The 16,509-nt window shown below is 45.3% G+C and overlaps 1 non-coding gene across 1 annotated transcript; it reads left to right on the top strand.

The window, feature by feature from the left end:
* Nucleotides 1-15,518: 15,518 nt before the first annotated feature.
* Trnas-cga (transfer RNA serine (anticodon CGA)) lies at nt 15,519-15,593 on the top strand. Its single transcript has one exon. It is a non-coding gene; the product is annotated as a tRNA-Ser (tRNA).
* The last annotated feature ends 916 nt before the right edge of the window (nt 15,594-16,509 follow it).

Raw genomic sequence — 16,509 nt, 5'->3', positions numbered from 1 at the left:
GGGAGTGAGTACTTGCGCCCAAGTACGTACCGTGTTCCTTGACTTCCGAAAGGCATTCGACACAGTTGTGTACCGTCTCTTTACGGGGTAGGGGAGGCCGTTGTATAATTTTCAGAGTTTCACCTCTAGCAAGCCAGCCTGCAATTTTCTGATTATGTCGTTCATTTTTTATGTATCGCAGCCTTTCTCTGAAATTACGAGAAGTGTTCTGGATAATAAAGGTTTCCCGAAATGCGCGAAGATGTTCCAAACTACAACATGGTCATCCTAAAAGCGAATATTCTTTTCAAATTTAAAGCTGTTGCAATCGAGGAAATCTTGTCGGTATTGTAGTTAATTGTGTATGTGTTACATTATTACTATATGTTAAGGTAGTAAGTGTTCCCGACAGAACAGATACCGTACCTTTGATGACCGTGCACCCTCTCTAGAATGAAATGATAATTAAATCGTCACCCTAGCTGCAAACAGGCGTTGACATACATCATTGGGGACATGTTGAAAATGTGTGCGCCGACCGAAACTCGAACCTGGGACCTCCTGCTTACATGGCAGACGCTCTTTCCATCTGAGCCACCGAGGGCAGAGAGGATTGCACGACTGCAAGGACTTATCCCGTGCCCGCTCCCCGTGAGACCCACATTCCCAACATGTCCGCACCACTACATTCGTAGTGCGCCAAACAGATGTTTGCCTATCACACTCATTACTCGTGGCAGATAAATCTACCAAGTCCCGTACGAGTTGGGGCATAGTGTGTGCGTTCGCACAAGAACGTCAATGACCGGGTAGCCATATTTAACTATATATGAAGGTAGTATCTGTTCCCGAAAGAAGGAGGAGATCCCGGGCTCGAGTCCCGGTCGGGGCACACATTCTCAACATGTCCCCAATGATGTATATCAACGCCTGTTTGCAGCTGGGGTGTCAGGTTAATTATCATTACATTATTACCCTACTACACAGTAATAATCAAGAAGTGAAATGAAATTAAGCACAACCATTAACAAAAAACAGTTACAAAGTAAATACGTTCTGAAATAGGAGCTATGGGAAACTAAAACAAAATTACATTTTAAAGACAGCCAAACCATATATCAGAGAAAATTAGTTCCTTTGCAAATACCACGTCTTCCACGGCAAAGAGAAATTCAGGTTGCTGCGACTCCGACTTAACTGCCCACATATTATATAAATAAGTTCTAAAAATATAACGGGCGATAAAAAATCTCTCATGGCGTTACTGCAGCGTATAAGCAACGTATCGCGGCTCCTATCCGAATGTATAAGCACCGATACGTAGGCGAGGAATTAGTGTGGTATGCGTGTGCTTCTGACATGCGAAAACGTGAGTCATGGCGGCGTTATTGCCAAATGCGTCCAAACAGGACCAACGTGCTGTTACTCTTTTCTTGGCTGCCGTAGGACAGACACCGGTAGACATCCATCGGAGAATGAAGAACGTGTATGGGACAGCATGTCTGTCGAGAACCGTCGATGTGGAATGATGCGCTGAAGGGTGTTGCTGCTGCGTGCTAACGCACGTACCCATATCAGCCGGCCGGAGTGGCCGAGCGGTTCTAGGCGCTTCAGACTGGAACCGCGCGACCGCTACGGTCGCAGGTTCGAATCCTGCCTCGGGCATGGATGTGTGTGATGTCCTTAGGTTAGTTAGGTTTAAGTAGCTCTAAGTTCTAGGAGACTGATGACCATAGATGTTAAGTCCCATAGTGCTCAGAGCCATTTGAACCACATTTTGGTTTGTCGTTGAAACTAGCCTTTTCCCCATGGCTTCGCTCACATGCATTGAACACACATGGAAGCGTCAATTTGTCCATTTCCTCCACCCCCTCTCTTTAGTAGTAGTAATAAGGTATTCGGCAGGTCTTGTCATGGGTTGAGCCTTTTCCACTTATGTCTGTCCATAGCCAGCTTTTCCATTTCTAAATATCTGCCTCCTTTGATAATGTCCAGCATTTGATATCTTCTTTTTCCTCTTCAACTTTTTCCCTCCACCATTCCTTCTATTTCTTCCTTCAAACAATAGTCCCTCCTCAAACAGTGTACAATTCAGTTCGGTATTCTCTTTCTTCTCCAACTCTTTTTAATACTTCTTCTTTCCTTACTCGGTCTACCCATTTCACTTTTACCATTCTTCTCCATACCCACATCTCTGGTGCCTCCAGTCTTCTCCCATCTTCCTTCCTCCATGTCCAGGTTTCCGCACCATACAGTACAACGCTCCAGATGTAACATATGGCCAGTCTTTTCCTCAGATCTTTGTTTAGTGGTCCGCTAAGTAATTTCTGTTTCCTCTTGAATCCTTCTTTTGCCATTGCAGTTGTTATCCTAATTTCTGTTGAGCAATACGTATCATCCATTATTACACTTCCCAAGTAATTCAAGTTACTCACTTGTACTATTTCCTCTCCCCCTATTTTCATACGGCATTTTCTCCCCTTTCCGTCAATTACCATGCTTTTAGTTTTCTTCTTGTTAATCTTCATTCCATATTCTTCTACTTTTGTGTTTAGACCATCCAACATTTGTTCTCTCTCTCTTGCACACTCTGCCAACACAATCATGTCGTTTGCAAATCTTACACACTCCACTCTCCGACCCCCTATAAAAACTCCTCTCCTCTCCTTTCATCAAAACTTTCGCTAATAATTTCCTCCAGATTACAGGGTGATTCAAAAAGAATACCATAACTTTGAAAATGTGTATTTAATGAAAGAAACATAATACAACCTTCTGTTATACATCATTACAAAGAGTATTTAAAAAGGTTTTTTTTTTCACTCAAAAACAAGTTCAGAGATGTTCAATATGGCCCCCTCCAGACACTCGAGCAATATCAACCCGATACTCCAACTCGTTCCACACTCTCTGTAGCATATCAGGCGTAACAGTTTGGATAGCTGCTGTTATTTCTCGTTTCAAATCATCAATGGTGGCTGGGAGAGGTGGCCGAAACACCATATCCTTAACATACCCCCATAAGAAAAAATCGCAGGGGGTAAGATCAGGGCTTCTTGGAGGCCAGTGATGAAGTGCTCTGTCACGGGCTGCCTGGCGGCCGATCCATCGCCTCGGGTAGTTGACTTTCAGGTAGTTACGGACAGATAAGTGCCAATGTGGTGGCGCTCCATCCTGTTGAAATATGAATTGTTGTGCTTCTTGTTCGAGCCGAGGGAACAGCCAATTCTCTAACATCTCCAGATACTGTAGTCCATTTAGAGTAGGACCTTCGAAGAAAAAGGGACCAAAAACTTTATTGGCTGAAATGGCACAGAAAACGTTCACCTTAGGCGAGTCAGGTTCATACTGAGTTGTTTCCCGCGGATTCTCAGTGCCCCATATACAGACATTGTGACGGTTGACTTTCCCGTTAGTGTGGAAAGTTGCTTCATCACTAAACACAATCTTTGAAACGAAATATTCATCTGTTTCCATTTGAGCAAGAATAAAATCACAGAAATCGATTCTTTTAATCTTGTCAGCTGCAGACAGTGCTTGAACCAATTTCAGACGATAAGGTTTCATAACTAACCTTTTTTGTAGGACTCTCCATACAGTTGATTGTGGAATTTGCAGCTCTCTGCTAGCTCTGCGAGTCGATTTTCCTGGGCTGCGAACAAATGCTTGCTGGATGCGTGCTACATTTTCATCACTCGTTCTCGGCCGTCCAGAACTTTTCCCTTTGCACAAACACCCATTCTCTGTAAACTGTTCATACCAACGTTTAATACACCACCTATCAGGAGGTTTAACACCATACTTCGTTCGAAATGCACGCTGAACAACCGTCGTCGATTCACTTCTGTCGTACTCAATAACACAAGAAGCTTTCTGTTGAGCGGTCGCCACCTTAGCATCAACTGACGCTGACGCCTAGTCAACAGCGCCTCAAGCGAACAAATGTACAACTAAATGAAACTTTATAGCTCCCTTAATTCGCCGACAGATAGTGCTTAGCTCTGCCTTTTGTCGTTGCAGAGTTTTAAATTCCTAAAGTTGTGGTATTCTTTTTGAATCACCCTGTATATTGAACAGTGCTGGTGACAAAGAACAACCTTGATTTACACCTCTTCCCAGTTCAGTTTCTTCACTCATCACACCTCCTATTCTTACTCTTGCTCTCTGGTTCAAATATAAATTTCTAATTAGCCTGTATACCTCCCATCAACTCTTTTCACACTCCCTCTAAAAATACCTTCCCCCAGTTCTCTCTTCTCTGCCTGCCCCACTTCCTTCGCCACCTGCCCACTACCCCTCTACACCTTCCACCTGCCTCATGTATCTCCCCCTCCTTCCCTCTCTCCGTCCATTTCCTCTCACCCTCATTCTGTCCATCACCTACTCTAGCCATCTCAACCGTCCTGAACAATGCTCAGCAGCACATGTGGTCCCTCCAGTATAGTTCAGTAAAACAGGCCGACACTGTTCCCACAACGTACCTGTCATGCATGGCAGGCTAACTATCAGGTTGTTGAAGAGCATGTATTTAGCCCTGACGTACAGGCTGCCATGCAGAGCAGGTCAATAAAGCAGGGCGACACTACTCCAACACAACATGTCTTTCACGCAAAGCTTCCTGCATGTCTGGGCCTGTAAATCCACTTCTCACAAAGCAGATACATTTGGCATGCTGATACTATTCCCACACACAACACCTGTTGGACAGAGCAGCCTATACTACAGGAACTGGAAAAAACATGGTTTTACCGACTCCTATTGGAGCCAGAACGTTATGAACCCGATACCGATTATGCTCGTGAGGCCTGCTGTTCCAGTGCCAAATCTGTTAGAAATCAATCCAGGGGTTTGGGAGGAAGTTCCATACATGTACACATATAACTAACTCCTCCCGAACAGGCCATGAAAGTCCAAAGGTACCGACCAGCCGCCGTGTCACCCTCAGCACACCGGCGTCACTGAATGTGGATATGGAGGGGCATGTGGGCAGCACACCACTCTCTTCCGAGACCGACCGGAGCCGCTACTTCTCAATCAAGTAGCTCCTCAGTTTGCCTCACAAGGGCTGAGTGCACCCCACTTGCCAACAGCGCTCGGTAGACGGGATGGTCACCCATCCAAGTGGTAGCCCAGCCCAACACCACTTAGCTTCGGTGAACTGACGGGAACCGGTGTTACCACTGCGTTGGCACCTGTACACATATACTCTGCGTTATATATACACTGAAGGGGCACAGAAACTGGTATATGTGTCTAATATCGCGTCCGGACCCCGTGAACACGCTGAAGTGCCGCAACATGACGAGGCATCGACTCGAGTGATGTTTGAAGTAGGGCTGGAGGCAAACGACACTATGAATCTTGCAGGGCTGTCCATAAATTCGTAAAAGTACGAGGGGGTGCAGACCTCCTCTGAACAGCACGTTGCAAGGCATCCCAGATATGCTCAATAATGTTCATGTCTGGGGAGTTTGGTGGCCAGCGGAAGTGATTAAACTTAGAAGAGTGTTCCTGGAGCCACTCTGTAGCAATTCTGGAGGTGTGGGGCATCAGACTATTCTGTTGGAATTGCCCGTCGGAATGCTCAATGGATATGAATGGATGCAGGTGAGCAGACGGGATGCTTGTATACATGTCACCTGTCAGAGTCGTACCTAGACGTATCAGGGATGCCATATCACTCCCAACTTCACACGCCCCACATCATTACAGAGGCTGCACCAGCGTCAACAGTCCCCTGCTGACATGCAGGATCCATGGATTCACGAGGTTGTATCCACACGCTTACACGTCCGTCCGCTCGTTATAATTTGAATCGAGAGTCGTCGGACCAGGCAACATGTTTCCAGTTATCAACAGTCCAATGTCGGTGCTGACGGTTGTGGCGTGCAGTCATCAATGGTACACGTGTGGGACTTTGGCTCCGAAAGCCCATATCGATGATGTTTCGTTGAATGGTTCGCACGCTGAAACTTGCTGATAGCCCAGCATTGGAATCTGCAACAATTTCTGGAAGGGTTGCACTTCTGTCACGTCGAACGATTCTCTTCAGTCGTCGTTGGCCCTGTTCTTGCACGATGTTTTTCGTGTCGCAGCCATGTCGGAGATTTGATGTTTCACCGGATTCCTGATACTCACGGTACACTCGTGAAATGGTCGTACGGGGAAGTCCCCACTTCATCGCTGCCTCGCAGATGCTGTGTCCCATCGCTCGTGCGCCAACTACGGCGGCGCGGTCTATTGCCCGACGATTGCAGTTCTGAAGCGAATGCTGTGAAGTGTTTCCCTCAGTTCAGAAATCGACTTGAACTTACTAGGGCTTAAGTCAGGGGAGTTCAGTGGGTGGTATAGCACTTAGAAGCCCCATCAGTCAAACAAACCAGTGCTTGAGCATTGTCCTGCAAAATGATGGTCAGGTCCTGCAGAAAGTGTCATCACATCTGTCGCTATGATGTTCATTTTTGGAACTCAACCTACGACCATCATTTTGTAGGACAATGCTCAAACGTGTACAGTGCAAGCTCTTACTGATTTGTTTGACTGATGGGGCTGCTAAGTGCTATACCACCCGCTGCACTCCCCTGACTTAAGCCCTAGTAAGTTCAATTCGATTTCTGAACTGAAGGAAACACTTCACGGCATTCGCTTCAGAACTGCTACAAATGCGTCGCGCAATAGACCGCACCCCTCGAACTGTCAACACAACTGGCACTTCCAAGAGTGATTTTTTATTCTGGCTCATAATAGTGAACCCAAGTTTCATCACGAGCTAAAATTTTGTTGACGAAGTGCTCACCTTCTCTTTCGTAAGTTTCCTTTAGCTCTGTGCACATTCTCAACCACGTTTCCTTGTTAGCCGCGTCAAGATCTTGCACATGTTTTGCGGTACTTCAGCTTGTTACAGATAATGTTATGAACGGTACCAGTACTAACTTGAACCTTATCAACTATCATTTCCACAGTCACACGGTGCTCGGCACGAATAATATCATCAGTTCGACTTTCAAGTGAGGGAGTTGAAACTGCAACTGGTCGGCCAGAACGGTGTTCGTCAGTCACTGAGTCGCGACCATTTTTGCACTCTACCGACTTTTAAAAATTTGCACGATTCATACAACCTTCAGCATGAACTTTAGACATTCTTCAGTGTATATTCACTGGTTTCTCACTTTCAGCAAGCACAAAACGAACAACAGAAGTTGTTCAACTAATGTGCACGTTTCAAGCGGACTCACCGTCTTGAAATGTATTTTTGAGGTTATAAATAAAACAATGTCGATACGCCAGCTGATGAGGGCTCATCCCAGTGATGCCAACTTAAAGCCATAAAACTACCAAAATTGTCTTTCTAACATTTTTTTCCCCCAGACCAATTTCTCTCCTTAATTACTGAATGACCCTCGTATCATTGTACGACACAAAGAGGGGGGGGGGGGGGGGGAGGTTGGGCAGAGAAAGCGAACAGGAGGAGACGGACAAGGAGAAAGGAAGGAAGAGATCGACAAACAGAGGAGCGAGTAGCAGATCGATGGAGGAAGTGGTGTGTAGAGGTGTTGGATAGGCACAGGGGGGACAAGGAGATGGAGAGGAGTATTAGAGTGGAAAGAGATACATAGCCAGGTACTGAGATAGTTGATAATACACTACTGGCCATTAAAATTGCTACACCATGAAGGAATGCAGATGATAAACGGGTATTCATTGGACAAATATATTATACTAGAACTGACATGTGATTACGCCTGGGCATTGAGTCAAACAGAGCTTGGATGGAGTGTACAGGTACAGGTGCCCATGCAGCTTCAACACGATACCACAGTTCATCAAGAGTAGTGACTGGCGTATTGTGACGAGCCAGTTGCTCGGCCACCATTGACCAGACGTTTTCATTTGGTGAGAGTTCTGGACAGAGCAGGAGTCGAACATTTTCTGTATCCAGAAAGGCCCGTACAGGACCTGCAACATGCGCTCGTGCATTATCCTGCTGAAACGTAGGGTTTCGCAGGGATCGATTCAAGGGTAGAGCCACGGGTCGTAACACATCTGAAATGTAACGTCCACTGTTGAAAGTGCCGTCAATGCGAACAAGAGGTGACCGAGACGTGTAACCAATGGCACGCCATTCCATCACGCCGGGTGATACGCCAGTATGGCGATGACGAATACACGCTTCCAATGTGCGTTCACCGCGATGTCGCCAGACACAGATGCCACCATCATGATGCAGTAAAGAGAACCTGGATTCATCCGAAAAAAATGACGTGTTGCCATTCGCGCACCCAGGTTCCTCGTCGAGTACACCATCGCAGGCGCTCCTGTCTATGATGCTGCGTCAAGGGTAACCTCAGCCACGGTCTCCGAGCTGATAGTCGCTGCTGCTGCAAACGTCGTCGAACTGTTCGTGCAAATGGTTGTTGTCTTGCAAACGTCCCCATCTGTTGACTCAGGGATCGAGACGTGGCTGCACCATCCGTTACAGCCGTGCGGATAAGATGCCTGTCATCTCGACTGCCAGTGATACGAGGCCGTTGGAATCCAGCACGGCGTTCCGTATTACCCTCCTGAACCCACTGATTCCATATTTTGCTAACAGTCATTGGATCTCGACCAACGCAACCAGCATTGTCGCGATACAATAAACCGCAATCGCGATAGGCTACAATCCGACCTTTATCAAAGTCGGAAACGTAATGCTAGGGATTTCTCCTCCTTACACGAGGCATCACAACAACGTTTCACCAGGCAACGTTGGTCAACTGCTGTTTGTGTTTGAGAAATCGGTTGGAAACTTTCCTCTTGTGAGCACGTTGTAGATGTCGCCACCGGCGCCAACATTGTGTGAATGCTCTGAAAAGCTAATCATTTGCATATCACAGCATGTTCTCCCTGTGGGTTAAATTTCGGGCCTGTAGCACGTCATCTTGGTGGTGTAGCAATTTTAATGGCCAGTAGTGTAGAATCGGTAGTTACGAGGTGCCACCCAGTAACGTCAGTGTTATTGGCTCACAACCAGAAGGACTTCCGACTGCCGGTGTCTCACAGACTGTCCAGACAGAGCCCCGCAGACGGCAGGCGTGCTGGGCGCCCCGTCCTCCGGGATCGATACACCCGCCGTGCCAGCGCCGCGGACAATGTCTTCCGTCTTGATTCCTTTGTCGGCGCGGCGGCGGCGTCTCCCCCGCAGTAAGGCCGTTACCTAGCAACGGCACCCCACCTGGCGCGGGGGCGGCCGGCCCGGGCCGGCGCCAATCAGCAGGCGGGCTCACCTGGCCGCCACTTGTTATACACAGGACGGCCCGCAAGTTGCGACACACGCGTGTCATCTTCAGCGTTGAACAAACGCACTGTACACGGCAGTGACGCGAAAAAAATGGTTCAAATGGCTCTGAGCACTATGGTACATAACATCTGAGGTCATTTGTCCCCTAGAACTTAGAACCACTTAAACCTAGCTAACCTAAGGACATCACACACATCAATTCCCGAGGCAGGACTCGAACCTGCGACCGTAGCGGTCGCGCAGTTCCAGACTGAAGCGCCTAGAACCGCTCGGCCACACCGGCCGGCAGTGACGCGAAAACTATGTATCACTCGATGCACCGATTTTGTCGTATTTCGGTGGTTTTATATTCTAATTTGCGGTATGCAATTTCGAGGCAGCAGCGCATTCAAGATGTATCACCAACACGTTACCCCTGGTACGATTCCTTATAATGAATGTCAGTTACTGATGCATTAGCGGTAAAAGCTTTTAGGAGAGCCTAATATGAATGAGAATGATAAACAGAACCGTATGTTCATCTCCCCCCCCATGAACCATGGACCTTGCCGTTGGTGGGGAGGCTTGCGTGCCTCAGTGATACAGATAGCCGTACCGTAGGTGCAACCACAACGGAGGGGTATCTGTTGAGAGGCCAGACAAACGTGTGGTTCCTGAAGAGGGGCAGCAGCCTTTTCAGTAGTTGCAAGGGCAACAGTCTGGATGATTGACTGATCTGGCCTTGTAACAATAACCAAAACGGCCTTGCTGTGCTGGTACTGCGAACGGCTGAAAGCAAGGGGAAACTACAGCCGTAATTTTTCCCGAGGGCATGCAGCTTTACTGTATGATTACATGATGATGGCGTCCTCTTGGGTAAAATATTCCGGAGGTAAAATAGTCCCCCATTCGGATCTCCGGGCGGGGACTACTCAGGAGGACGTCGTTATCAGGAGAAAGAAAACTGGCGTTCTACGGATCGGAGCGTGGAATGTCAGATCCCTTAATCGGGCAGGTAGGTTAGAAAATTTAAAAAGGGAAATGGATAGGTTAAAATTAGATATAGTGGGAATTAGTGAAGTTCGGTGGCAGGAGGAACAAGACTTCTGGTCAGGTGACTACAGGGTTATAAACACAAAATCAAATAGGGGTAATGCAGGAGTAGGTTTAATAATGAATAGGAAAATAGGAATGCGGGTAAGCTACTACAAACAGCATAGTGAACGCATTATTGTGGCCAAGATAGATACGAAGCCCACGCCTACTACAGTAGTACAAGTTTATATGCCAACTAGCTCTGCAGATGACGAAGAAATTGAAGAAATGTATGATGAAATAAAAGAAATTATTCAGATTGTGAAGGGAGACGAAAATTTAATAGTCATGGGTGACTGGAATTCGAGTGTAGGAAAAGGGAGAGAAGGAAACATAGTAGGTGAATATGGATTGGGGGACAGAAATGAAAGAGGAAGCCGCCTGGTCGAATTTTGCACAGAGCACAACATAATCATAACTAACACTTGGTTTAAGAATCATGAAAGAAGGTTGTATACATGGAAGAACCCTGGAGATACTAAAAGGTATCAGATAGATTATATAATGGTAAGACAGAGATTTAGGAACCAGGTTTTAAATTGTAAGACATTTCCAGGGGCAGATGTGGACTCTGACCACAATCTATTGGTTATGACCTGTAGATTAAAACTGAAGAAACTGCAAAAAGGTGGGAATTTAAGGAGATGGGACCTGGATAAACTAAAAGAACCAGAGGTTGTACAGAGATTCAGGGAGAGCATAAGGGAGCAATTGACAGGAATGGGGGAAATAAATACAGTAGAAGAAGAATGGGTAGCTTTGAGGGATGAAGTAGTGAAGGCAGCAGAGGATCAAGTAGGTAAAAAGACGAGGGCTAGTAGAAATCCTTGGGTAACAGAAGAAATATTGAATTTAATTGATGAAAGGAGAAAATATAAAAATGCAGTAAGTGAAACAGGCAAAAAGGAATACAAACGTCTCAAAAATGAGATTGACAGGAAGTGCAAAATGGCTAAGCAGGGATGGCTAGAGGACAAATGTAAGGATGTAGAGGCCTATCTCACTAGGGGTAAGATAGATACCGCCTACAGGAAAATTAAAGAGACCTTTGGAGATAAGAGAACGACTTGTATGAATATCAAGAGCTCAGATGGAAACCCAGTTCTAAGCAAAGAAGGGAAAGCAGAAAGGTGGAAGGAGTATATAGAGGGTCTATACAAGGGCGATGTACTTGAGGACAATATTATGGAAATGGAAGAGGATGTAGATGAAGATGAAATGGGAGATATGATACTGCGCGAAGAGTTTGACAGAGCACTGAAAGACCTGAGTCGAAAGAAGGCCCCCGGAGTAGACAATATTCCATTGGAACTACTGACGGCCGTGGGAGAGCCAGTCCTGACAAAACTCTACCATCTGGTGAGCAAGATGTATGAAACAGGCGAAATACCCTCAGACTTCAAGAAGAATATAATAATTCCAATCCCAAAGAAAGCAGGTGTTGACAGATGTGAAAATTACCGAACTATCAGCTTAATAAGTCACAGCTGCAAAATACTAACACGAATTCTTTACAGACGAATGGAAAAACTAGTAGAAGCCAACCTCGGGGAAGATCAGTTTGGATTCCGTAGAAACGCTGGAACACGTGAGGCAATACTGACCTTACGACTTATCTTAGAAGAAAGATTAAGGAAAGGCAAACCTACGTTTCTAGCATTTGTAGACTTAGAGAAAGCTTTTGACAATGTTGACTGGAATACTCTCTTTCAAATTCTAAAGGTGGCAGGGGTAAATTACAGGGAGCGAAAGGCTATTTACAATTTGTACAGAAACCAGATGGCAGTTATAAGAGTCGAGGGACATGAAAGGGAAGCAGTGGTTGGGAAGGGAGTAAGACAGGGTTGTAGCCTCTCCCCGATGTTGTTCAATCTGTATATTGAGCAAGCAGTAAAGGAAACAAAAGAAAAATTCGGAGTAGGTATTAAAATTCATGGAGAAGAAATAAAAACTTTGAGGTTCGCCGATGACATTGTAATTCTGTCAGCGACAGCAAAGGACTTGGAAGAGCAGTTGAATGGAATGGACAGTGTCTTGAAAGGAGGATATAAGATGAACATCAACAAAAGCAAAACAAGGATAATGGAATGTAGTCTAATTAAGTCGGGTGATGCTGAGGGAATTAGGTTAGGAAATGAGGCACTTAAAGTAGTAAAGGAGTTTTGCTATTTGGGGAGCAAAATAACTGATGATGGTCGAAGTAGAGAGGATATAAAATGTAGGCTGGCAATGGCAAGGAAAGCGTTTCTGAAGAAGAGAAATTTGTTAACATCCAGTATTGATTTAAGTGTCAGGAAGTCATTTCTGAAAGTATTCGTATGGAGTGTAGCCATGTATGGAAGTGAAACATGGACGATAAATAGTTTGGACAAGAAGAGAATAGAAGCTTTCGAAATGTGGTGCTACAGAAGAATGCTGAAGATTAGATGGGTAGATCACATAACTAATGATGAAGTATTGAATAGGATTGGGGAGAAGAGAAGTTTGTGGCACAACTTGACCAGAAGAAGGGATCGGTTGGTAGGACATGTTCTGAGGCATCAAGGGATCACCAATTTAGTATTGGAGGGCAGCGTGGAGGGTAAAAATCGTAGAGGGAGACCAAGAGATGAATACACTAAGCAGATTCAGAAGGATGTAGGTTGCAGTAGGTACTGGGAGATGAAAAAGCTTGCACAGGATAGAGTAGCATGGAGAGTTGCATCAAACTAGTCTCAGGACTGAAGACCACAACAACAACAACAACAACATGTTCATCTCGGTCTGAGCCGGCTGGAATGGCCGAGCGGATGTAGGCGCTACAGTCTGGAGCCGCGCGACCGCTACGGTCGCAGGTTCGAATCCTGCCTCGGGCATGGATGTGTGTGATGTCCTTAGGTTAGTTAGGTTTAAGTAGTTCTAAGTTCTAGGGGACTGATGACCTCAGCAGTTAAGTCCCATAGTGCATAGTGCTCAGAGCTATTTAGCCATTTTGGTCTGATTTTTTTTTTTTTCTTTTTTCTTACCGTCAAATTCCGTAGGACCAAATTGAGGAGCAAATCTCCAAGGTCATGGAACGTGTCAGTACATGAAATTACAAGTTAAAAGTAATAACAGATAAAAGTAAATGTTTATGAACCCGATAAAAGTCACTGCATAAGTTTAAGTAAACGCAATCAATAATACAAAAAGAATCAGTTTAATTTTTCAGGGAACTCCTCTACAGAACAGGAGTGACCCATGAGGAAATTCTTCAGTTTCGATTTGACAGCGCGTGGATTACTGCTAAGATTTTTGAATTCGAGTGGTAGCTTACTGAAAATGGATGCAGCAGTATATACCGGGTGATCAAAAAGTCAGTATATATTTGAAAACTTAATTAACCACGGAATAATGTAGATAGAGAGGTAAAAATTGACACACATGCTTGGAATGACATTGGGCTTTATTAGAACCAAAAAAAGCAGAAAGTATTGCTTGACGTGTGAAAGATCTCTTGCGCGCGTCGTTTGGTGATGATCGTGTGCTCAGCTACCACTTTCGTCATGCTTGGCCTCCCAGGTCCCCAGACCTCAGTCCGTGCGATTATTGGATTTGGGGTCACCTGAAGTTGCAAGTGTATCGTGATCGACCGACATCTCTAGGGATGCTGAAAGACAACATCCGACGCCAATGCCTCACCGTAACTCCGGACATGCTTTACAGTGCTGTTCACAAGATTATTCCTCGACTACAGCTATTGCTGAGGAATGATGGTGGACATATTGAGCATTTCCTGTAAAGAACATCATCTTTGCTTTGTCTTACTTTGTTATGGTAATTATTGCTATTCTGATTAGATGAAGCGCCATCTGTCGCACATTTTTTGAACGTTTGTATTTTTTTGGTTCTAATAAAACCCCATGTCATTCCAAGCATGTGTGTCAATTTGTACCTCTCTATCTACATTATTCCGTGATTTATTCAGTTTTCAGATTTATACTGACTTTTTGATCACCCGGTATATTGAGAGGCCAATGTCAAAAATCCAGACTCGTGAACAGAGGTCGACAAGAGGTTCGTGAACATACACCATGTATTGCCCGAACCGCCCGTTTCTGAACCAAAAATATCCTTTTAGAATGGGAAGTGTTGCCCCAAAATATAATACCATACGACATAAGCGAATGAAAATAATCAAAGGACTACTTTTCTTGTCGAACGATTACTCACTTCAGATACCATTCGAATATTAAAAATGGCAGTATTGAGTCTTTGAACAAGATCCTGAACGTGGGCTTTCCACGATAGCTTACTATCTATCTGAACACCTAGAAATCTGAACTGTTCAGTTTCACTAATCATATGCCCATTCTGTGAAATTAAAATGTCACGTTTTCCTGAATTGTGTGTTAGAAACTGTACAGAACTGTTGACGTGCCATTTTGATATCATTGTTTTCCTATTAGAACTTGCGTTTAATATCAGTATCAAGCAAACAGGGCATTGTCGATTTATTATAAATCCGTCCCCTTGTCACAGTTACTTCTTAAAATCAAATGTCAGTTAATGACACATCGGCGGCAAAAGCCATCAAGAGATACGAGGGCGCGCTAAAAAGTAATACCTCCAAATTTTTGTGCAAAACTCTTAACGCTTCTTAAGTACAGCAAACGTTGTTAACGTTCTACGTCTTCATCCTTCACGTATACATATTTCCCATCGTAGTCACCATCGTGACGAACACATTTCTCTCAACAAGAGACGAGTTTCTAGAATAAAATTTTCACTCTACAGCGAAGTGTGCGCTGATATGAAACTTCCTGGCAGATTAAAACTGTGTGCCGGACCGAGACTCGAACTCAGAACTTTTGCCTTTCGCGGGCAAGTGCTCTACCAACTGATCTACCCAAGCACGACTCACGCCCCGTCCTCACACCTTTAATTCCGCCAGTACCTCGTCTCCTTTCTTCCAAACTTCACAGAATCTCTCCTGCGAACCTTGCAGAATCTGCCAGGAAGTTTCATATCAGCGCACACTCCGCTGTAGAGTGAAAATTTCATTCTAGAATCATCCCCCAGGCTGTGGCTAAGCCACGCTTTCGCAGTATCCTTTCTTCCAGGAGTGCTAGTTCTGCAAGGTTCGCAGGAGATCTTCTGTGAAGTTTGGAAGGTAGGAGACGAGGTACTGGCGGAATTAAAGGTGTGAGGACGGGGCGTGAGTCGTGCCTGGGTAGCTCAGTTGGTAGAGCACTTGCCCGCGAAAGGCAATGGTCCCGAGTTCGAGCCTCGGTCCGGCACACAGTTTTAATCTGCCAGGAAGTTTCAAGAGACCTGTTTGTTGGTACCGTCACTGTAGCATGTCTGACTTTATTCACGGAGACGTAACCTTGCCTCTGCCTGCACCGTTTCATCACTATCAAAGTCAACAGCTCGAAGGTATTGGAAACAGAGGAATGTGATATGGGCCCATGTCGGGACTGTATGCAGGATGATCTATGAGAGTGAATCCTAGACATCGGATGGTTGCTGATGTCGTAACGTTCGTATGTGACTGACATTGTCATGCTGAAGGAATATGTGGGCGAACTTTCCTAATTTGTGCTTTCCGTTTTGTCAGGATTTCACAGTTCCTTGTAGATGATATGATGGTGCCTTTAGGCATGAATTTGGAATGCACCGCAGTTTTAACATCCGAGAATCCTGCGAGCATTACTTTGCTTGCCGATGACACGCTGTTGAACTTTTTTGGCGTTGGTTATCCTTTGTCGCGGAACTCCATTGATGCTCTCTTTTTTCGGGGTCAAAATGACGGACCCAGCTTTCATCACCTGTTAAGTGTTGTTAAGGAAGACATCGCCCTCACACTCACAACTCAAAGAAAACGGTTGTCAAAATTCGAATCTCTTGTGTTCCATGTCAGGAGTGAGCATTTTTTCTGTACCGCAGTTCTGCAATGATGGCTCCCACACGCTGTCGTCGTATACCACACTTACCTGAGAGCTGCAACTTCGTTATAACACGATTTTGTCTCCTGATTTCATCAACCCAATTCTAATGTGTCTCGTCAGTTGCCCTTCGCGGTCGTCCACTCCGAGATCTGTCACAAACAATGAGACTGGAACTACCGTTTCTTTCATTACGACCACGAACACCCCAAGGTCACGCATTACTGATGTCTATACTGTGGTGTCACCGCCAGACACCACACTTGCTAG

This window comes from Schistocerca serialis, chromosome 12, assembly GCF_023864345.2.
Source record: "Schistocerca serialis cubense isolate TAMUIC-IGC-003099 chromosome 12, iqSchSeri2.2, whole genome shotgun sequence".
Taxonomy (NCBI): domain Eukaryota; kingdom Metazoa; phylum Arthropoda; class Insecta; order Orthoptera; family Acrididae; genus Schistocerca; species Schistocerca serialis.
This window is presented reverse-complemented; position numbering and strand designations above follow the sequence as displayed.